This window comes from Serinus canaria, chromosome 8 (assembly GCF_022539315.1).
Source record: "Serinus canaria isolate serCan28SL12 chromosome 8, serCan2020, whole genome shotgun sequence".
Lineage (NCBI taxonomy): Eukaryota > Metazoa > Chordata > Aves > Passeriformes > Fringillidae > Serinus > Serinus canaria.
This window is the reverse complement of record NC_066322.1, coordinates 11696532-11719267: the sequence shown is the minus strand read 5'-3', so window position 1 is coordinate 11719267 and position 22736 is coordinate 11696532. Positions and strand designations below refer to the sequence as shown.

General features: G+C 39.7%; 1 protein-coding gene across 6 annotated transcripts in view; it reads left to right on the top strand.

The window, feature by feature from the left end:
- ZZZ3 (zinc finger ZZ-type containing 3) overlaps positions 1–22736 on the top strand; it is a 58486-nt gene that overhangs the window by 433 nt on the left and 35317 nt on the right. The window contains exon 1 of one of the 6 annotated variants that reach the window (XM_009088618.4): positions 1185–1314. The exons of 1 other annotated variant lie outside the window; for it this stretch is intronic. The gene's annotated coding sequence lies outside the window, so the exon portion shown is untranslated. Of the gene's footprint in view, positions 1–1184; positions 1315–1656; positions 1747–13608; positions 14017–22736 lie in introns of those variants that run through there. 4 more of the 6 variants (XM_030226495.2, XR_007778043.1, XM_050977222.1 and 1 more) reach the window with 4 other exon arrangements.

Sequence of the window (22736 nt, the reverse complement as noted above, 5' to 3'; positions counted from 1 at the left end):
CACACAGGTGCTCCCGCAGTAATGAGAACACCGCTCCTGCTCGGGCACACGCACAACAGGGCTGCGAGAGAGCAGCACAGAATCGAGAGAAAATTTCCCTCTCTCTCTCTTCTGGGATTTCTGTTAGTTTGAATTTGATCACAGAAGACTTCCAAGTCAGCAAGATGTAGGGAAAAGTGAGAACTGCTTGGGAGGGTGGAAAAGCTGCTGAGGTTTTTCTGCAGACTCTGCAGAAGGAATGTCTGTATGACTAGACTTGCAATTTGGATAATTAGGATTTTATTAAATGTGCTTTTTTTACAAAAGTATCTACCACTTGAATACAGTCACTGGCTACCTTTAAAAGCAACTGAAAATATTCTGCAATACTTAACTCTGTTACAGACAACTGTTTTACCTAAGGATTTTCCAGCAATCTAGAAATGTTAATTTTTACTAGGAGAAAGGTTTTCAATTTCATTAGCATTTAACAGAAAATCTGAGTCTGTGTTTCTTGTCCACTCAAAACTCTTCCAAATGCATTTTAACTGTGGTGTTTCAGGAAAAAAGCAATTTCAAGTTCAAGAATAGTCAGAGACAGACAGTAGTTTTGTTGTCTCTGTAGGAGTACAGGTAAATGATGTATTAGAGCAGGCTGTGGGTGGTAGGTAGTAGTAACTTCGTGATCGCACACCGGTGGGCTAAGAACCAAGCAGCAGTACAGGAAGAAATTTGAAAGCACAATCGATAAATTTTTAGTGATAATCCAGAGGGCTGGAGTACCCTACGGAGCCTGTTCTTGCGGCACAGCTTGAGCTAAGTCGGGTCACCGTGGTGGAAATTATTGAGGAGCTGCCAACCGAGCAGCCCCGCTTTGGGGGCACGAAGCTGGCAGTAAGGGCAGGATCACCTCCGGCCAGCAGAGCGCTGCCCCCGAGCCGCGCTCCCCTTCCCGGCACAGCAGCCCTGGAGCGTTCCCGCGCCGCCGGCGGCTGTGCCTGGGCGCCCCGCGCCGCGCTGCTGTCCCGCCCGCGCGGGCGGAGCTGTCCCCGTCCCTCAGGGCGCTCCGGCACACAGACAGACAGACAGCCACAGACACCTGCCCGGCCGCGCTGCGCTCCCGGCCCGCGCCGCCGCCGCGCTCCGCCGGCAGGGGGAGCTGCAGGGAGCGGGTCCCGCCGCAGCGCGGGGGGGAGGGGAAGGAAGCGGAAGGAGCCGCCGCCGCGCTGAGGGGAGCAGGCGCTGTGCGGAGCCGCCGCCTGGTGCGGGCGGCACGGAGGGAGCTAGCGGCGCGCGGGGCAGCGCGGCCCGGCCGCGCCGAGGAGCGGGCACCAGGTGAGGGCCCGGCCCGGCGCGGGGGAAAGGGGTGGGGTGGCCCGGGCGGCGGCGAGTTCGGAACCCGCGCGGGGAGGGGGAAGGAGGAGGAGGGAGCGAGCGGGGGAAGCCCCCACGTGACCAGCGCGTGCGGGGAGGAGGTGGCCGCTCGCGCGCCCCGTTCGAATCAGCTGGCCCGCGTTGGCGCCTCCTGCGCGTGCGCGGCGGCCCCGCCTCCCCCCGGGCTTTACGTGTGCGCGCGCCCTGCGCGGCGGCCCGGGGCACGTGCGCGGCGCCGCGGCCGCCATGTTGTGTCTGAGCCGCGCGCGGGCACGGTGCGCGCGCGGCGGGGGCAGGGGCGGGCGGGGAAGGAAGGCAGGAAGTCTCGCGAGGTCGCGCGGCTCCCGCGGGAGCGGGCCGGGTGCGGGATGGCGGCGGCGCTGGGCGCGCTGGGTAATGGTACCGGGCCGGGGGCGGGACCGGGACCCGCCGCCCCTCCCGCCGCGGAACGGGCGCTCGGGAGCGGGCGGGGCGCGCGCCCGGGGGAGAGCCACTGGCTCCGCGTCGCCGCCTCCTCCCCCCGCCCCGGCCCTGCCCCGCCTCACCTCACATCACCCCGTGCCTGCCCCGCGGCCGCCCCCCCTTCCCTCCCCCGCACGGGCTCTCCCCGTCCCGCCGCTTCCCCCTCGCCGCTCCGCCTCGGTCCCCGCGCCCGGGGCTCGCCAGCCGCGGGTGCCCGCAGAGCCCCGTGGGTCGTCCCCTCCGTGCCACCCCCGCACCGGGTGTCCCCGAGTTCCCCGCGCTGCCGCGGCCGTGCGGCGCTCTTGGCTGCGGGCCCGTGTTCGCAGCCGGAGCTCCCGGGCCCTTCCTCGGCCACCCTGCAGCCGCGGGCCCCGGCGGTGTCCCGCTGGCTCGGCCTGCCCTGCACCCCTGCCCTGCACCCCTGCCCGGGCTGTGCCCCCGCTCTCGGCCGGGATTCTGCTGGGCAGCCCAAGCGGTGCCTGCCCCGTAGGGACGGAGGCGCTGATGGTTAAGGATGCAGGGTGTCCGAAAGAGAGCTCTTGAACATCCCAAGTCTGCTCTCGATGGAGGCTTTGATATATATCCCGTTTCAGCATAAACTTGAAACATACAGTTCCGTTTTCTCTTGTGTTTAGAAATATTATTCCAGTGGTATCCAAGTGTCCCAGCTCAGCAATATTCCCTTTGTCTCCTAATCCTGATCTCTTTTAAGGGAGAGCATATGGTTCTTCTTCTTCCTTATGGTGTTTTGTATTCTGTCCTTGTTTTTATCCAGTAACGTTGGCAAGTTTTGTAGTCTTGGAGTATTTTGCTAATCTGGTTCTAGGCTAACACATAACAGAGACTAAATTTTTTTTAAAGAATATGTTTTTGAGGCTTTGATGCTCCAAGTTTTATTTTGTAAATATGCTTCCAGTAAAAAAAACTAGTAGTTCTTCCATGGTTATATATACATTTGCATGTTTTCCATTGGTATTGTCATCGTGCTGTACTAATCACTACGTAGTGATTGTTTACTGAGGCTTTTAAGTGAAGCTCTACGTGTACCCTGTATTTTACATTAAATACTGACTTGTGCAACCTCTTAAGAACATGCTTTTTGGATGTATTTCTAACCTGTGGTTAGATACTAGCTTCCCATGCTAGCTGCTCCAAGGATTGGTCATCTAGTAGGGACTGGCAGGTTTGGGATTAGGAAAATGGGATTCTTTACATAAGCGAGTGTAACTTCTGAGAAAAGAAGTTGACAAGGTAGTGTTGTAGTTTGTTTTCAAGTATCTTTTAATCTTACTGTACTGTCTTTTGCATTAATAGTAGTAATACTTGCTAAATCAGAAGTGGAAAAAAGTGTAAGGGACAAAAACATGGTGTGTGTTATACAGCAGGGGAGAAAAATGCATCTCTTTAAAGAGTATATTGAAAAAATGTTCAAAAAAGATAACCATCAGGTGAAAATTTTCGCTCAAGTGAAGAAACTTCCCATTACCTTAGAAGGGCTTAGCAGTTAAGTCAGTTTGACATGTGACTTCTAGCAAGTCATTAAGAACCTAAACAACTTTGGTTTCAGGTTTTTTCCAGCACTGTCATGTTTATTCCATAAAAAATTTCTGTGCTTTGAATTTACAGGCTTGAATTTAAAGGCTTTTTGTGAAGGAGTGTTATGGAGTGCAACCGTGTCTGTCAGTAAGGAGCATCAGTGAATGACCTTACATTGAAATATTGCTCATAATTTCTGTTTCTGGTTGTTTAGTCTATCATAAGTTGTTGCAGTTCTCAGTTGTACCACTGTTAAGTGAAATGATTTTTCCTTTGCCTTGCATACTCCAAGTGTATAATTGCTAAGTGAGAGGCTGTATTAAATAGCGTCATTATAGAGGTATTTAGTGATGGAGCTCAATCATGTGTCTTGTCTCATCATTTTTAACATTTCTGGAAAAAGAGAAATAGCAAATAGGATTCTTTGGCTCGTTGTTATTATGGATTTGATGTGCAAAAATAGCTAGATCTTTATTTCACACAATTTGGGAATGTGTCCTAATAAGGGCTTTTGTTCTACAGCTGAACAGCATGTGACTGCTCTGATGTTTATCAGTGTTTCTAACGTACTTGTGTAGTGAGATTACATAGTGAGATATGCTGTCCTTAGTCTCCTACAGAATAAAGGCTTTACACTCCCTGTATTTCCAGGAGACTTAAAGTTCTTGTGGGGATTTTTGGTTAGTTGGGTTTTTTTGGTCCGTGGCTCTTCCCGATCATTTTAGGTACTTAGGTTGACTTCTAATCAATAATAGTGGTGTGGTTGATACAAAGTGCAGAGACTTATACTCTGCTCTTTTACCATAATGGAAATAAGAAATGTGTTTCTTAACGTTTCTAGAAGTACTGGGGAAGCTGGAACAGAAGTCTTTGCAGTCTGCCCTGCTTCCAGTTGTGCTTTTTTTCTTGTTTCATTTTGGGCTTTTTACTTCTTTTAAATTACCTTTCACATTTCCAAACCTCTCTTTAAGATCTCTAGGACTAATCTATTGAGGTTTGTTTTGTTTTGGTTTTCCCAAAGTCTTTGCATTGTGTGGGAACTGATGATATAGGTCTCTCTGGTCATAAGGAACCAAATTTGCAAAAGAGAATTTATTCATCAAGTATTTAGCTCTTGCATCCATGTATAGATTGCACTCAGTCCTAGAAATGCAGTACTGTAGGACCTATTGTTCCCTTTCTCTCAGGTTGGTTAAAAACAAATTGTATTATTCCAGACAGGTATTTGAAGACCTTGTCCTTAAAAACCTTGAAGAAGAAAAATTCTGCCACATCTGTAGGCGTGAGTGAAGTTGCAGAAAGTGAGAAACTTTCTCACTTCTGTAGTGAGGTAGTTTTTTTTTTGGTTTTTGTTTGTTTGTTTGTTTGGGATTTTTTTGTTTTTTTGTAGTTTCCAAATTAAATGTTCTTTGCTGTTAGTCAGGCTGCTGCTGCTAAGAATTTGCTCCTGGTAAACTTTACTCGGACACTTAAGGGTATATTGTTCCAGTTTTAAGAACACCATAAATATGGTTTGTGGTTGAAAAACTGCTGTGGTTGTGGAACCATCATGGTAGTTGCAGTTTTCTGAAAACCTTCCTTCTGTTTGAGTAACTCTAAAAGACACTTCAGAGGTGCAGAGCTGAACATTAAATCGTGTGTTCTTATTGGACACTTGTGTTCCCAACAAAAAGACCTTTAAAAATATTCCCTTATAGATTGCAGCTTTGTAATCAGATTACTTAGGATTTGTTGGTTGATAATTTATATGGTTTGTGTTCAGAATTTGAGTATTAGTTAACAATTTGCATTTAATTGCTTTCCTTTATACAGGCAATTGGTTGTATTTTTCGTCCAAAAGTTTAGTAGCCTAACTTACAGTAACTGTTCTTTAGAGCTACTTCTGTGTTTTGATGCTTATAATGAATTCAGTTAAACACAGACATACATAAAGCTCAGTGAGTCCCATCCCCTGCCCTTTGGAAGTATATTGGGATCATTCCCTCTGGCGACAGAGCTCCTCCTTGTGTTGCTTGTTTCAGCAGCTCCATCACTCACCCCATGGTAAAGTTTTACCTGGTACTGAATTTCAGTATTTTTGCTTTGCATACAGCTGACTGCTTTGTCTCTTGTTGCTTCAGAAAAGAGTTGATTCTCCTTGTAGCAGTGTTTTAGATTGCTGTTAACTGCTCTCCAGTTTTTCTGGTCTTTTGAGCCTCATCACAGGACAAAGGAATATGAATGTTGGCAAGATAGACAATTTGTCCAAGATTTTAAAGATGTTTTTAGTAGTTCAGATTTAAATACAGTATTTAAACACAAATATTTGGGGTTTTTTGTGGGGTTGCATATGTGCTGACAAAGTGTCAGTAAAAAGTGTAAAAGCTCATCTTTATATGCTAGTAGTAGAAAAGTGGGGTTTTAATAGTATCTTGTCATGAGAAGTACCTGATTTCTTTGCCTAAGAAGGATGATGGTAATTTTGTTTAAAACACTTCAGTTAAAAAATTTGGAAGTCAGAGAGGAAAGGAGTGTTCCTGAGAGTTTACCTGTTGGTACATAAATTATAACATCCTGCTTTTTGTTGGTGTTTTAGTTTTATTAGCATATGTGAATGTCCATGAGAGCTGATTTTTTCAGAGCTAGTCGTGCAGGGTTTTTTTGTGTGAATTGAAGTATCTCTAGTTTAGGAAGGAAAAACAGGGAGCCCAAATTGCAAATTGGAGAAGCTATGCAACTGGGTTACTGTGCCACACAGAAATGAATTAGAGGGAGGAGAGTGACAGAGCCTCCTGTGTATGTTTGTGTTTGAAACATACTCTGCCTGTGCAGTAGCGTTGAAGTTAGGAATGTTATCTCCACAGCCAAAGAATCTGAAACACCAAAGATAGATACTGTCAGAGACCTTCTGCCATGCTGCTTAATTACTTATTAAATAAATGCTTTAAGAACACTGGAGATTGAAGGCATGGGTGTGTCTTTTGTAGTCATATTTTCTGAATTTATTCCTGTTGATTTTTTTTTGGTTTGTGGCCTGGATGATAGAACAAAGCAGATTAACTAATTGCCTGGACAGGACAAATCTGGGAGTGAATGCAAGCATTAGTGTGAAATAGTCTTGGAAAACTGGATCAATGACCTGAACTGTATAAGATGCAGTTCAGCAAAGAGAAACACAAAACAGTACCTTTGGGTAGAAATAGTAAATTTAAATATGAGAAACACTTGGCTGGGCAACAGTTCTGTAAATAAGCAGCTCTATCACAAAATGAACACAGAGGAGTCCTGACAATTCTGTGAAAACCAGGATCTCACTGGGATTTATGAACAGGATTGTTGCGTGTGACAGGGAAGTTGCTCTGCAGTACTCAGTGTAAGGCCTCAGATAATGCAGTGTCTCTGTTCTTGTTACTCTGCTTCCAACGGAGTTGGACCAGCTGAGAGTATTTACAGAAGAATTGCAATAATGACCTTTAAGAAAGGACTGAAAGAATTGTACTTGTTTTGTCTTTAGCTGAGATGGGGAGACATAATAATAGGCTTCAAATGTGGTAACAAAGTTTGCAATAGAGAATAATGCAATAAACTGTTCTCTCTAGGTGGGAAAAGAAATAATAGTCCTGAGGAGCATAAAAAGAGATTTTGATGTCAGGGAAAACTTTCCAGCTTCAGGAAAGATTATCTATCCAGGACAGATAATCACAGGGTTATATATGTGAGGGAAGTAATGGGATATCTGTTGCTGAAAGTGCTCTAGAAAAGGTTAAATAACCTCCTTTTAGAGGTGATTGAAGTGTAGTTTTCTGTCCTTGGCATAGGAGGTAAGATGACTTTTTAACATGAGATGTCTCATCATTTTTAGATTTTTGTGATGTTGCTGGCCACGATTTAAAAGAGTAAAACAACAAAACAACATCGAAGAGAAAAAAAATTAGTGATGTAAGAGTTGTAAGATTTAGTAAAAAAACCTCCATCAAATATATTCATTAAAGGGTTTTTATGGAGTATTTATTAAAGCTGTCTGTAATGTAATATTGAAGGTAACTTTAATAGAGCTTTCATTGTAGATTTAATATCTTTGACTTGCCTTTAGGTGGTTTTAGTGATCCAAAAGAATGAAACTGAGCTAGAGTCAAAGTCTTTCAGAAGACTTCATTGAAGAGAAGCAAAGCTCAGAAGATAAATTCTAATGAGCCAGGGAGTCAGGTGCATTCTAGTCTGAAATAGAGCACACCATGCAGCTTCACCTCTCTATAAAATCAAGATTACAGTTAACATCTGAGAGATGGATGTTGGAGGTTAATCACCACTGATAAAGTCTTAAGGTTCCTGAAGGGTTTGTTATATAAATATATCGTTATTTAAAATTGGTTTGTGTTCCATGTATTAGGAGTAGATTTCAATCTTTTATGCCCATTGCTATGTAATAGCAGTATAAATAAGCTTGAACAGAAATGTGTCCTGTCTACTACGTATCCTAGTTTTACACAAAATTTCTCCTTTGGGACTCTTTTAGGTGATTTAAAAATTGATTAAACTGGAAGAGCTAACCTTGATAAAAATGAGTTAAAGCTTTTTAGAGTTAAAAGTACTGAACAATTTGATAGAACTTCTTGAACTAAGTTAAACTGAACAAAATTCAGTTTAATGCCTTATTTTGCATTTTTTCTATTCAAAATCAACTGCCTACATCCCATGTGACCTTGTTCAAGCATTTCTGATTTTTGAAATTTGACTAAGCTGCCTCAGGGTTAAGGGCAAGTGAAGGATAGGGTTTGTGTCACAAATGTCTGTGCTCTGGAATTAGGGAAAGGGCTAAAGGGAAACAAATGTCACATTCTCAGTGGTTTAAAGAGTGTAGAGGGTTTTGATAAAATTATGCTTTCAATCTATTGTAGCCTAATTTTAATTAGATTTTTAGTACGTTTTCCCATCTCACCTGTTACATGGATTAAAGTTTATGTGTATTTCCACTGCATAGGCTATCAGCATTGTCTGTGTTACAATTGATGGCAAATTGGGACTAAACCATTGAGAAAATCAGTGTTGCTAACTGACAGGGCACTGGGTTTAGATCCTGGTGTAGTGTTTGCTTATATAAACCTGGAAATCAATAAAGGAAGAATGCAAACACTGTTCACCATATTAGACTGATGTCAGAAAAGGAATTTATTTCCTTTCTCAAGTATTTTAAGTCTTCCAGGGATTTTCCTTCTATGTATCACTGCAGTACAGAGGCTTTTTGTAGCCTTTTTTAAAGGGATCATGTTATCTTATGTAGTAAAGGCACAAAGGCTTAAGTCTTATGCAGAAGCAGATGCACCTATTCCCTAAGCTCCACCTGAAGAGCTGGAACTGAGATGCAATTGTCAGACAGAACTGCCTGGAAAAGGCTGCTTTAACCTGGAGTTCGGCGCAGCAGTTCCTGCAGAGTTGACTGGAGTGGTGTATAGGTGGTGACTGAGTAAAGATTTGGGGTAGAAAGCTGTTAACATTTCAACAGATGCCATGGTTTCTTTCCTTTGGGTTATTTTCCTATTTCCAATGTAAAAAAAATAAGGCAACTTCAAAAATTGTATCTTGTTAATAATTTTGAGATTAGAATATATTAGTGCATGTTTTCCATCATTACCTTCTTTTCATTTACTTGTGTTTTCTCTATGTACATGTCTCTAAAAGTCAGAGTACAACTAGCAGCAAGTTTTTCTGGTTAGGGCTACATGATTGTATTGCTTTTGTTAGTAACTACTCTATTTGTCACTTGAAAAGATTGGACAATATTTCTGTGCCTTGCTATGCTGCCACCACTGTTCTTCGGGGGTTTCCTTAAAAGCTAGACTTCAGGAAAAGAAAGCTAGCTAAATGTTCTCAGGTCGTCTCAATCCTCACTTGTCAGTATTTCTAGTTTTGTTTTTTTATTTATTTAACCTTGGGAAAATAGGCAAAATGAGAAGCAAGTATAGCTTATGGGGTTTTTTTTATTATTATTTTTAACCAGTGTTTTATTTTCAGTGGAATCATGATGTTTATTGCATCAGTTTTCTGGAAATTCTGCTATATTCAGTTCATTCTAAAAAAAGCAGATTGAAAAAAATCTTTATTCACAGTATTATTGTAGAGGCTGCTCTAGTGAAATTACTTTTCATGTGTGTGGGTAGTTTTAAATGCACCTGTGAGGAAGTGGCTTCTAACAGAATAAAGTGTAGTTACATAATTTCTCTTAAGTGAGGTCAGGTGAGAGTTTTTCTGGATCATGGGAATTGAGTGATCCTTTGTTAAGAGGATTCCTAAAATACTTCAGATGAAAAAGGTTCTTCACATATCTGCTATCTGACAGCCAGTGCTGAAAAGGACAATGAGAAACATTCACTCCTTGTATGATGTCCTAGTGCAAATAAAGCTTCCCACACCTCCCCCATCTCAAAGTGAAGTCTGTCTTTTTCAGATTTCTTGACATATATTTTGGAGGTCTGAATTGTTGAACCAAAGTGAATTTGCAAATCCTTGAGAATCCTCTGTTCTAATAAATTGATTGCTTTTTGGAGTACAGTTTGCTGACAGGACCATTCGGATTATACAAGTGTACAGGATCAGATTTGTTGCTCTTAAGATCTTGATAGGCAGTCTTCTGTTGTTGTTCTAATTGCATGTCAAAAAAAAAACCCTAACAAAATAAAAAACCTTCACCAACAATATAGGTAACAAATTTCTTCTTAATTTGATGAATTTCACTTACATCTCTCATGATCTGAAAATATCGGTGGTTTATTCCAGCCCAGAAGTTTTATTGGAAATTCACCTGTTACATAAAGGGTTATTTTTTCCTTTGATTAGAATTCTTAATATAGAGAGAATGTTTTTCCTCTCTTTTGGGTTCTGGAGGTAAAAGCAGGCCAGTTACTATCATTTTATCCAGTGTGACTCATGTCTCATTGATTTTCCACTTGAGAGGTAACTCTGCTGATCAGACCTTGTGTTCTGCTTTTAGGATGTATTTCATAATTAAATTAGTTGCAGTTAAATCAGCTACTCTTTTAAAAAACTTTTTAGATTCTTGTATGTCTGTATTTACTTGGCCAAATAAATTCCCTTGAAGAAACCATCCCAAAAAGTCAGGAGATTGTGAGAAACAGGAGAGCTCTGGAGAAGCTTACTGTGTGATACTCTTGGTACCATTTTCAGTTTGGATTCATGTGTCACTGCAACTTTGTTATATGACTTGTACCACATAATCATGTGGACGTTTCTTCTCATCCTGTCTGTTCTGTCAGCAGGGCCTGATTTGCAGACGTGGCATGAGCTCCAGTTTAAGTTCTGTTTGCTTCTCTTCCTTTAAATGTGCCCTTCCTTTGTGTGAGTTGTAGCATGGCTTCCCTGCTTGGTTCACTCCTGCAACTGCTTTGAAAGGAAAGTTTGCTTTTCTAATACTTAGAAATTAGCTTCTGTTGAAGTGTGGACAACTGTTGCTTTTTTGACCTTCACTGACCATACTTTTCATGATGAAATGTCAAAAAGAGTCCAGGGGCTTGAATCAGTAACAAATAAGAATACAGAAAGTTTGCATAGATTTTTTCCCTCAGATGCCTTTCTTTTGTGCCTCAGATTCTGTTAGTGAAGACTTGCATCAGCTGGATTTCACTTAAGTTTTCAATAGAATTTTAACAGATTTATATTAAAGTGAACAGTTAACCAGAATGAAAATAAAGTAAAACACAATGATGTGACCTCTGCTGTGTGGAAACAGACATGCAGAATGTTTCTCCAGCATTCACAGTTCCAGAATAATACAGGTTATAGCTGGATATGTAGCTATATAGATGGAAACAATAACCTGCTGGAATTAGTCCTGTGCATCAGTTAGAAAGCACTTCTATCCTCAGCATGGAAGTTTAGAATTCCAAGATAAGAGGAGGACCCGTGCTGCTTAGGCTTACAAAGCATAAGGGAGAGCCTGAGAGAAGGGCTTCACATTACAGCAAACCTGATCCAGTGACTGTCTGTCACCAAAGTCGTGGGCCCTGTTTTCCACTGGCACCTGTGCTAATTTCACCATTACAGTGAGCCTGTCTAGGAAGCTAAACTAGAAGAAAAACGGCTCTTTTGTAAGGACTTTTGATTTCCAAATCAGCTCACTGTGAGATCGGATTGAGCACAAAAGCAAATGCATGGGAAAAATAGGAATGATGTGCCTGAGTTACAGGGGAGTGGGGATTGCTTCTTTTTGTAGATTAAATCACTTAATGGTAAATGAAACCTCACCTGGGAAGTCTTGTTGCAAAATTAAAGAGAGAATGATTGAAGGCTCACCACCAGCCTGTGAACCCACCCTTTTGATAAAGGAGTGGGAATGTTGATGGGTGTGGTTTGATTGCTGTGATAGGAACGTGGAGGGAAAGTAGACAAAACAATAAAGAAGGAAATGCTCCTTTGGGAAGTATCTAGATGGATGTAGTTCAGCAGGGGCAGAGAAAGGACCATTGCAGTAGTTCAGGTGCAAAATGACAAGATCTTTATGAGAGTTACCCACTTGGAGTGGCAGTGAAAACCTTTGGAAGTCAAGCCAGCTGCTGAAAGAGGGTTCAGTCTGTAAAAAAACTATTTGCTGTCTTTGTAACCTTCATTGTTGATGGATGGGTGACCTTTGACATAGGTCCCTGGACTCACCAACGTATTTTAATTATGATTCTGGTGTCTCACACATGGATTTGCATTTTTATTTCCATAGTGCCTGTTTAAATACACTTACATTGCAGAGTTGCTCCTTTCTTATCACTTAGAGCAATTAAAAAAAAATTACTATTTTCCTCAATTGAGCAATGATAATCCGAACTGTATGCATGCAGAACTCAGAAAAAAAGCAGCACCCACCTTAGCTGGCATGTCATTTAAGAGGGGCATTTTAAGTCAAAATAGGCAGATGTTTAGAAGATGGTAATTTCAATTTTTATAAATACTGATAGTGATATTTCAGTAATATTATTTTAGTGATTGCAGAAAAAAAATCGGCCTCTAATCTTAGTGGTGATACGAATGTGGTGACTATTTCACCACTGTCTTGAGTCAGAAGAATCTCAAAAAACTGAGCAAATGGGTATTAAAATAGAAATTCATTGTTAGGAATGTGAAGTAATGCATAAGAATAAAATAATTTTATGCAAAAAAGCCCAACCCTGACTTGAAATCAGCTATTCATGCTCAGGAAAGTCTTCTGATAGACATTTCTGTGAAGACATCAATTCAGTTTTCACTGTCAAATAAAGTAAATAGAGTTGAGTATTAATAGAAAAGGGTCATGACATAAAATATTAACTCTTCTGTGGTAAAAATGTATGACATACATAGGCCATGCTTTGAATATAATTATCCCACACTGATCTGTCTGCTAGACTTAATACAGAAAAGGGCAATAAGAATAATCAAAATTTGGGATAGCTTCTTTATGCAGACCACCAAGGAGATAAACCAGATAAAGTAACCGTTAATTCTAAGATCCTACAGGAAAGGTATGTCCTCAGATAGTGTGAAACTTAATTTTTAAAGGTATGACAGTTTTATGTAGGGTTCTTTTCCTACTGTTATCAAAGCAGGAATGTGTTTAATTGCTTATTTCCCTAGGAGAGATAATATATCACTGAGTTATGGGGGCTTGTGTGTTCAAGATACAGCAAAGGCTGCCAAGGAGATATAGTCTTACTGTATTTATTTTTCTTTTTTTATGGCTACAGCATTGTGCTGTGAGTAATACAGTTGTTCACAGGTAAATAATTTTGTATTTTTTTACAGTAATTTTAGATGTTCTCAAAGATAACTGGCAGTTGGGTTGGGGGTTTTTTTCTATACTGTTTTTTAAAAGGTTAAGCAGTTTTGTGGATGGTATATAAACTACATTTGTCAAGTTAATCCTTACTTAATATTTCATGCATTCTCTTCAGAGGTACTAAGTAAGGAATAAGCACAGTGCTTGTTTGCTATAGTGCTGCTAAATTCCTTAGAATACATTGTTAAAACTGTGCCTTAGAGCCAGTAAGGCTTTTTTAGGACATTACTGGCAAATTCTAAGTTATGTATTATTAAAAGACCTGTATATAAAGCCTTCTGCCTGATAGCTTTAATCTAAAAATGTAAAGGGGCAAAAGCAAACCATTATGATTTCTAACTTTGTAACTGCTTTTGTTGATTTTCAAATGCATACTCTAAAGATTCCAAACTGTATCTATGGCATATTCAGAAAGCTGCTGATCATACTGGTTTTGGTCTTGTAAGACGTAAACATTTGGAGTAATCCTATCTCTGTAGCTGAATGTTTTGGAGGGATAAAGTAGGAAAGAAGTCATTTTATATTATTTGTGTAAGTCGGTGTCTAAGCCCATAGTAAATAATGTAACCGTTTAGTCTAAGCTTTATCTAATTCCTCCAAATGAGAAGTTTCTAAATGTGTTGTCATTTGATACAGTATGTGAGCAATCCTGGTGTGCAGCTCAGAGACAAAGCAGTAAAGAAGAATTTAACTGCAAGTGGAGGTTTTTTACTGCTGTGATGGGTTGGCCATTTAGAGAAGTGTCTGAACCCTGGCAATCTGCTCATATTTGCACAGGATAGGTGTGGAAACTACATAATTCACACTCCCTGACCCACCTTCTGGCAGCTTCTTCCTGATTCCAGAATCTGTGATAAAATGTGCTGAAGGTATCTCTTTTTTTTCCTATTTTCTTGTGCTTCAAGAAATACTCTAGTGGCTGAACCTGGAACTTGAATAGCCTTTTAATGTTTCTTCAGTCCTTTAACCTGATGTTACAGGATAATTGCAAGGAATGGTAAAATGAGTGAGTGTCTTTTTTATATATGGAAATAGATGCTATCAAGAATTTTAGATACCATAACCAGACATGTATTTTTATATAAAAGATTAAATGTTCTAATTGGTATTCTACTAAAATGTAGTCAGACTTTGCCCTGAATTATTGAACTAATAACTGATGAAGTATAAAGTCCATTAAATACTACCATAGTCATGAATCCTATTGTCTTGAGACAAAAGAGGAAAGTCAAATCTGTGAAAAATTACTTCAGTTTCACAAAACTAAAATGAGAAAAGCAAGATGCTGTTTAAAGCCTTGAAGTTTCATGTGTTTTATTAGGGTACATAAAACTGCAAACTTGCACCTTTGTTACTAGAGCTGAGTGTATGTATTTGCAGCATCTGTGACATTACAGTTGCAAAGGCATGCTTTATGCATGTAGTAGCTTTCCATCATTAATAATACCACAAGGGTTTTTTTTTTCATCCCTGAGAGAGTGTTTCTAAGACAAAGACAGAAAAACTGAAGTCGAAGGAAAGCTCTGAGTAAAGCACAAAAAATTTATTCTGCCAATAAAAAATGACAAAGCAAAACAGAAAAAAGCCAATTGAAGGCAGAATGGAGAAGGAGTTAAAATGAAGTTCCTGTGAGAGTTGCATTGGGTATCTAACCTTGCCTTTTCTTTTTTTGCCAGGTCTTTATACCCATTTGTAAAAATGCAAATACAGAATTCTCTTTTTACAAAAACATCAGTGGGATAGCCTGAATGCTAAAAATTTATGGGAGCACAAGGGAAGACAAGGAAAATTCATGGAAGAGAAATTCACTGAAGTTTAGAAAATAGCTAGATATCACATATGACTTAGGAGGACTCTGAGCTAAAAATATTTGGAAGCTATAATGGTATTATACACAGCAGCTCTTGCTAACCATCTGCTTATCACGGCTGTTGGAGACAAAGTACTGACTGCAGAGACGTGTGGCTTTGCTCTGTGTGAGAAAAGAGGCTTGAAGTTTAATAATGTTGAGCATAATTGATTTGCATTTAAATTTAATGAGGGAGAAGTTTTGAAAGTGAATAGTCAATTAACATGCAAGAGGAATCAAGTGTCTCTGTGTATAGGTGACAGATATGCTCATGTGCTTAGGCAGTAATAAGTACGTCCCTTTTGCTGTGTAAATGTAGTGCAACATCTCAATATCAAGAGAGATCTTTACAAAGTCCTTGATAAAGTATTCAGCTGCTGGGACAGGGTAATAGAATCAGAATAAATTTTTCGCTTCATAGCCAATCTTTCATTTTTTACTTGAACAGTGAGCATAGTTTTGAAAGTAAATTGTCTCATGTAGTTGCAGGAAATCATAAACTTGAGTGTTGCAAAACAAAACCCTGAAGAACAATAAATTCAAAGCAGAATATCTGTGTATTCCTTGTATCACAAAGTTGAATAAAGGAAGCCAATAGAAAAGCATGTGTAGGGTAAACTGTAGTTGTATTTCAGCAGTGTGTTGACAGGTTAATGGTAGGTTTAGAGTAACGGTGTAAAGCCTTAGAAATGCTTTGAAATGTATTTTAAATCTATCAAATATGTATATTTAGCACGTTAATAAGATACCTGGAGGAGAAACAGCTGATGGGTAGTGGTGCTGTATGAAAAGTTGTACTCTCCTGGCTTAGTCTTTCAAGTGAATAAATTTGTGACTTTGAAAGATCAAGAAAGTGTGAATCAGACTATTCTGAATTTTTACTGTGCAAGGGCTGTAGAACTGCAAAACCTATGAGTAAGCCTGCATCTAGATAAAAAATGAAAGTGGAGCAAGCCTAAAGGTTCTTTGTCAGTGGTCACCGGAAAAGCAAAAACCTGTAGGAAAAGAACAAGCAACTCCCTGCATTCTTACAGGGCAATTACATTGGCAATTAATTAAATTTAATGCCAAAGTATTCAAATGAAAAAAATGTTCATACTGAGAAAATAAGAGTAACTAAAAGGTTGAAATTTTAAATGTAAATGTAGGCTAGACAGAACTTCCTTTGTATTATCCAGTTGGTACTGTAAGCATAGGCCAGACAGAACACAGAAATTGTGGGAAATAAAAAGCAGCGTATTGTTTATCAGTGAATGTGCTGGCTTATGAAGACCTGAGCACAGCACAGCAAGAGAGGAAAGCAGAATGGCAATCAGGTAAAACAAAATTACATGTGATGTGGTCATAGTTCTATTTGAATTATATATATTAGACTAGAAAAGTAAATTGGGCTACCAAGGTACTGTTAAATCAAGGAAATTGTGCTAACTGTCCTATCTGGAGGTAGGTGGATATGAACAGTAGCAGCCAGAAAAAGGTAATGTACTGGTTGAACTGGGAGCAGTCTTATAATAAAGTCAGTGCTTTTTTGAATAAAGGCCTCTATTAGCAGTAGATGTGCTGTGATTAAAAGGAAGGGTATGTGATAGTGTTCATGCTGCATATTGGTTTGTTTCCTGTGCCTGAAGACAGGACAGCAGCAAAACAGAAAGCAGCTGCTCCATGCCCCTTTAAGAGCTTTTAGAAACCACAGTTCCTAATGCACTTAAAACACCTTCAGTACTTGCCAGTGGAAACTCCCAAGCCAAGTAGACTGAAATATGCATAACAGTCTTCTTACTCAGAAAACATAAATACAGCCTGAGCATACAGTGAGAACGTCAGGCTACAGAGGTGTATTGAAAGCTCTCTGCTTAACGAGCTCAGTGTCAGTCACAAATTTAGACAGCATCTAAGAATAAACATTTTCAAGTGCTGATATCTGCAGTTTTGTCAGGATGCCCAAGCATTGGGAGAAAATTTCTGTCTGCCTTCAAGTACTTCTGTGGGGAAAGGCACATTCTTGGTGTAGATGATGCTGACATCCAGCTCACAGAGCAGGAATGTGCTCAGAGCTGCTTTGAAAGGCTGCAATGCAAAGCTGTCACGGATGGCTAAATATGGCTGGACCAGTTGTGCTGTGTATTAGACCAAACTGCAGCATGAGGCAATGAAAAGAAACAACATCCTGTAAGGAAGGCAGAAGGAGGGATGGATCTTTTTACTGCAGATCACTAATTTGAGAACTGCCACAATATTGAGGTTCTAGCATAGAGTACAGTGCTGAAACATGTCAACAGCTGTAGCACCTCAGACAGTTTCTTTAGAAAATAGATGTTTCTCTGGCTGTTCACCAGACAAATGACTTGGTATAATACAATTTTATTAATATGTCAAAGTCAGTTGTAATAGAACCACATGAGTACTTAAAAGAGCTGGGGCTCTTAAAAATAACTGCCAATTAAAAAGTGCCATAAGGAAAGTCATTTACAATTGGACACAATGATCTGAAGGGTCTTTTCCAGCCTAAATGATTCTGTGATTCTATGGTAGCAGACTGCTACTGTGTTTAAATTCAAGTTTGAAGCATACTTGGCTTCTGAGCTAGTCCATTACTTTGCCTAGCCCCTTGCATGTGAGAACTCATCTGTGTGCTGGTGGTGACTGGTGCTATCATTATACACGCAGGGTCAGCTGGTGTGCCAAGGAATTCTGGAAGCATGAAAATGCACCAGATGAGAAGACACAGCATGGCCACAGCACAGCTGTGACATACTGCTTTTTTTTTTTTTTTTTTTTTTTTTCATTACGGTTTTTGGGATAGCTCTGCGTGCCCTCCCTGCCCCCAGTCTGTCCAGAATATATTTTCAGCATTTGGAGTGTGATTTAGATCAACTGTTTAGGTGTCCCTCTATTTGTTTATTGTTGTCACTAAGTAATATTTGAATCCTTAGGCCAACTTAGCAACTCCTCTAAATTTAGCTGAGAGTAAACATCTCAGAGCTGTGGAGAGCTTGCAGCTTTCACAAAAATTGTAGCCCCCTTTTTAAGGGGGATTTGAGCCTGATAGCCACCTGCTATACATGGTTTGCCAGCAGTCTAGTCAGTGCATATATGAGTTGGAATTTGTCTCACCATCCTTAAGGTTTGGCGATGGTCAGAGGGAGGAACATGACATTTTTCAGAAGGTGGAGGTGCAGTGGGATGTGTGGCAGAATGGTGCCACATTGAGGACTCCAAAGCCAGCCCCATTGCTGATCTGCTTACAGAATAGTGTGTATCCTTCTAGATAGGGGGAAAAGCCTAGATTGAGGCAAAATCATAGAAGGAAATTAAGTGGTTAAAACAGTTTTCATGAGTGTAGATAGCTGGAAAAACAGCTTTCTCACTTTTTGTTTCTCTGGGGAGTGAGGGCATATTTTAAATTTTGAAGAAAAAATTAGAACAAAAACATTTTAATTCTGAAACAACATTGAAAATGTTTTGCAGGAACTGTTGCATGCCCCACGTGTCCCTTTTCCAAACTCTGGGTTTATGTTTGCCTTAGTGTTATGCAGGAGCATTTCAAAGCACAGCCCACGCAGGGCACCTGGTTTTGTGTGTGGTGCTGCTCTGACTTGTGCATCAGCCTTGTGAGGCTTATGGAGCTGATGCTGTAATTTTGCATATAGAAAGCTGTATTAATTGTTGCATTTCAAATGCATGCCCTTGACTGAAAATCATCTGGGATAAAAATATGTTCTAGACAGTATCTCATACAATATGCACTTTACAGTTTACTTCATAAGGTAGCATGTTCATAGTTACTGCTCCAAAAGTAAATCAGAGGGAGTAGTAATTTCCAGTGTAATATTGTACAAAAATGAGCAAATGGTTTATCCTGGGGCTTTTAAGAAAAAGTATAGGAGCACTGATTTTCTCCATCAAGTTGCTTTTCATCTGTAAACTGCTAGCAGGATTATTAAGTACTCGATGAACTCTTAAAATTTTAGGCTATGGGAAAAAGCAATGTCTTTTTATGCTGGATATTTTCTGTATATTGTAATAACAACTTCTTCAGGGAATAAATAATAGTTTTCCTATTTATATAAAACTGTGTTCTTTGTTTAAAAGATTAAATCTTATTGGCGTTTTCTCCTAGAGTAACAGTTTGATAAATGGTTGCTGTAATTAAGTTAGGGAAATAATTTTATAATGAGCTTTTGAAGAACCTGTGTGATTTAATGTATCTCAAAGATGTAAGTCACGTGTTTTGGTAATCCTGCACAGGAGATACATACTCTTTGGATAACAGGACAGCTAATTAGCAATTGAATGGTTTCACATTAAAAAGCCATATTATAATCTAGAGTGGGATTTTCACCTAGGATGATAAAGTGGATTGGGTAGGTGTGGTGATCAGGATGTAGAGGGATGGCCAATAAGTGAGGCTAAGCATAATTTTTTTTGACTGGGACATGGAAGTTGTCTACATAGTCTGATTTCAATTTTCTTCATAAGTTAATTGTATCAGGCAGTAGTGACTTCATTGACTAAATATTAGTCAGTTAAGTAGGTGGTTCAGTAAGGGTGTTTACCTGAAGTTAGTGTCTTTATTCAAGATAAGTGCAAATTGTATTAAATGATCATTTTTTGCATTTTTCTGTTACATTAAGGTGGCATGCTGAAGATGAACCCACCAGGTTGAAGTGTGGAATGTGGTCTCCTGTTCCAAGGGGCTGTGGTGTACCACCTCACAAAGTCCACATCTTCACCTTTTGTTGTGGCCATGTGATCTCATGCTTGTGCTGCAACACTGTGTCCTTTAATATGACCCACAGGAAAAATTTATTCATCTGGAGCCATCTGAAAAGATGATATTTTCAACTCTGACCTATTTGTAGATTTCAGAGAATAGTTCCTCAATAGTTGTGTTGACAGAGTTGTCCCAGGTATTTGAGACAGATATTTGGGATCAGTGCTGTGTGATGTGTGTGGGTGAGTTGGGCCTAGGTAAAATCACAGATTCTGCTGTTCCTTCCAGTTGTTCCCAGTTCAGTTTTCCTTTTTCACAGTTGTGTTCTTTCTGTCTTCTGGCAGTTCCTCAGGATTTCCTGTGTGTCTCTTTCTCCAGTCAGCATCCACTCATTTTGCCAGTGTAGCTGGTCTCCTTACCTGTGCATTCACATTAGCATTCCCCTCAGCCTGCCATCATCACAGCTCCACCAGGATTTTTGTTCTCAGGCAAACTCTTCTCTATGTCGAATCCCAGTTTCTTACTCCAAAATATGGAGGAAGAAAATCTTCTTGAAGAAACAGTCAGATGTGTCTTAAGCAGCAAGAAGGGTTTAAAATAATTTCCATATTTGTGCACAGAAGTGAGTAATTATTTTGACTGAAAATTCAGGAGAGAGACAGCAGGGTGGGAATATCAGTCTGAGACAGATGCTTCAATGTATAATTTCAGCACAAACTCTAATTTGGCCAGGATACAAGAAACTGAGAGCAGTTAAAGTGTTTCAGGCTTTAAAGAGAAGAAATTTGATAGAGTGGTTGCTTTTCTAGTGTTCTGCTGTGAAGTCACACTTTTATAATTCATATTTAGTTTTATGTGAAGTAATTTTGCAATCTTATCCTGGAATGTCTGGCTGGAAGAGGGGTGATGCCGATATCACACCCTTCCTCCCAGTAAGTTTGCTCGTATAGGTAGCCCAGAAGAGTGAGAAATAGCAGTGCTGTCAGCAGTTGTGATAGCACTGCTGAGTGGAGGGGGTGCAGAGGAACAGATGTACATTGCTGGTCATTGTCATACAGCTTTCTAGTTCAACCTTTTTTTTCAGTTTTACAGAAGGAGTAAGACAGTGTTAGGAGGAGGCTGAGCTTTTGTTTGTTTTCATACATCCTATTATTTAACTACCAATTCATTTTCCCTGCCCATTACTTTTTATTTTTCTTCCAGAAAGAAATAGAAATAGCTTTCCACAAGAAGATTCTTTCAAAAGAGTTTGTCTAGCCTAGTGAACCCGTCTCTTTTAAGGAAGAAAAATAGCATATTGAATAATCCATTCTTGTTCTTTACAGTTTTAGTTTTGAGTAAAGCATTTCCCTTGCTAGTTTGCTAGCTTTTAAAACCTGTTGACTTCTTTTTTCATATTATTCTATTTTTTCTTTTACTTCCTTTAGTTTATCTTCCTAGCCTTTTATAGATAAGATTAATATAAGTAGTCCCATTCTGACAGACTATATTTTGACCATATGCAATTTAAACCTACTGTGTCAGAGACAGCTGAAATCTCAGAATAACTCCAGTAACATTTATTAATTTTTATTGCCTTTAAGCTTTTGTTATAGGCTGCTTATTGTTACATATTATTTCAAGTAAGATCTTTATAATGTCTTTTGGTGGAGGTTATTTCTATCATTTGAAAGTACTTCTTGTCTTGATGTAATGTAGAATCAGAAGAATAAAATGCTGTTTCCAGAAAACTGATTTCTTGCTAATGTAGTTCTGTGAAACTCAGTGTGTGTGGGAAGAAATGCTGGCATACTCTAGATGTGCTAGACTGCTGAATATAATTTGTTAAATGAAATTCATCCCTAATTTAGTAATACTACTTTGTTAGGAAGTTATGTATTTTCTATGTGGAGATAATCCAAAATCTTGATAATCTGGTTGTCTGTGCAGATTCTCATCTTTTCAGAGGTGCTGTTTTTTTTGTCTTGGGCAAATACTTCTGTAAGGGATTAGATTCTGTTTGCATAAATAGCTGCTGCTTTCAGTTTTTAAAGATGTACTGTTGGAAGGAACATTCCATTGCTCTGCAGAGAATTTAAGAACTGCTATTTCATACCACAGAGATCCACCAATTTATGACTTTGGGTAATTATATATGTGTGTCACATTTTCTCTTGTAAATGGTAACTTTGCCAATAGCAGAAGTAATTTGGGGATTTACTGAAATATGGTACTAGAGAGTGCTTCTGCTATCAGATATCCACAATTGCCATATCTGACCACTAGGAAAAATTTGAATCTTTATCACTGCAGTATTATCACTGAGCACATTGATTGTTAGATGAGACTCAGAAGAAAGATAACAGATTATTTCTCTTCAATATGAAAATGATTGACTATACTCTAGATGAGATGAACACACTGTTTTGTTTTCTAGGGTTGAATTGTTGTGGAAGAGTTTAGATATTGCCCATTTTCATCAAGTAGTGACATCAAACAACTATTGGAGACTTCTCTTGGAAGCCTGTTCTTCCCCACTCCCAGTACACAATTTTTAAAAAAAATTTGTTTAATGTTGTATGTAATGTTAATTTTTCCATCCTAAGTTCCATATATATAATTCTGCCACAGATACAGTAGAGACATCTCTTGGTTTGCTGATTTCAGGTCTGGTACACCCAGTATATTCAGGTATTGACTGCTTCTTTTCACTGCCTCTTTTCTAGCTTAGGGCCATGTGGAACATACTTGTAACTGCATCCATGTTTCTGAATTCCTTTAAACAATTGGGCTTTACTTGACTGTCAGATAGACAGTACTGGCATAATCCAAAAAAAAAAGTTTATTCTGTTTAGGAAGGGTTTTCCTCATTTTGCTGTCTTTAACTGTTGGTTTTCATCTCCATGTAAATTTCTTTCTTTTGTTGCTAGAAGTTTTCATGCTCACAGTTCAGCATTCAGTAACTTTACAAAATAGGCGTGTGGTTAAGTTAAATAAAAATTTTAGCATAATGTGAAAATAATGATATGTATTGGTAGAGTCTGCCT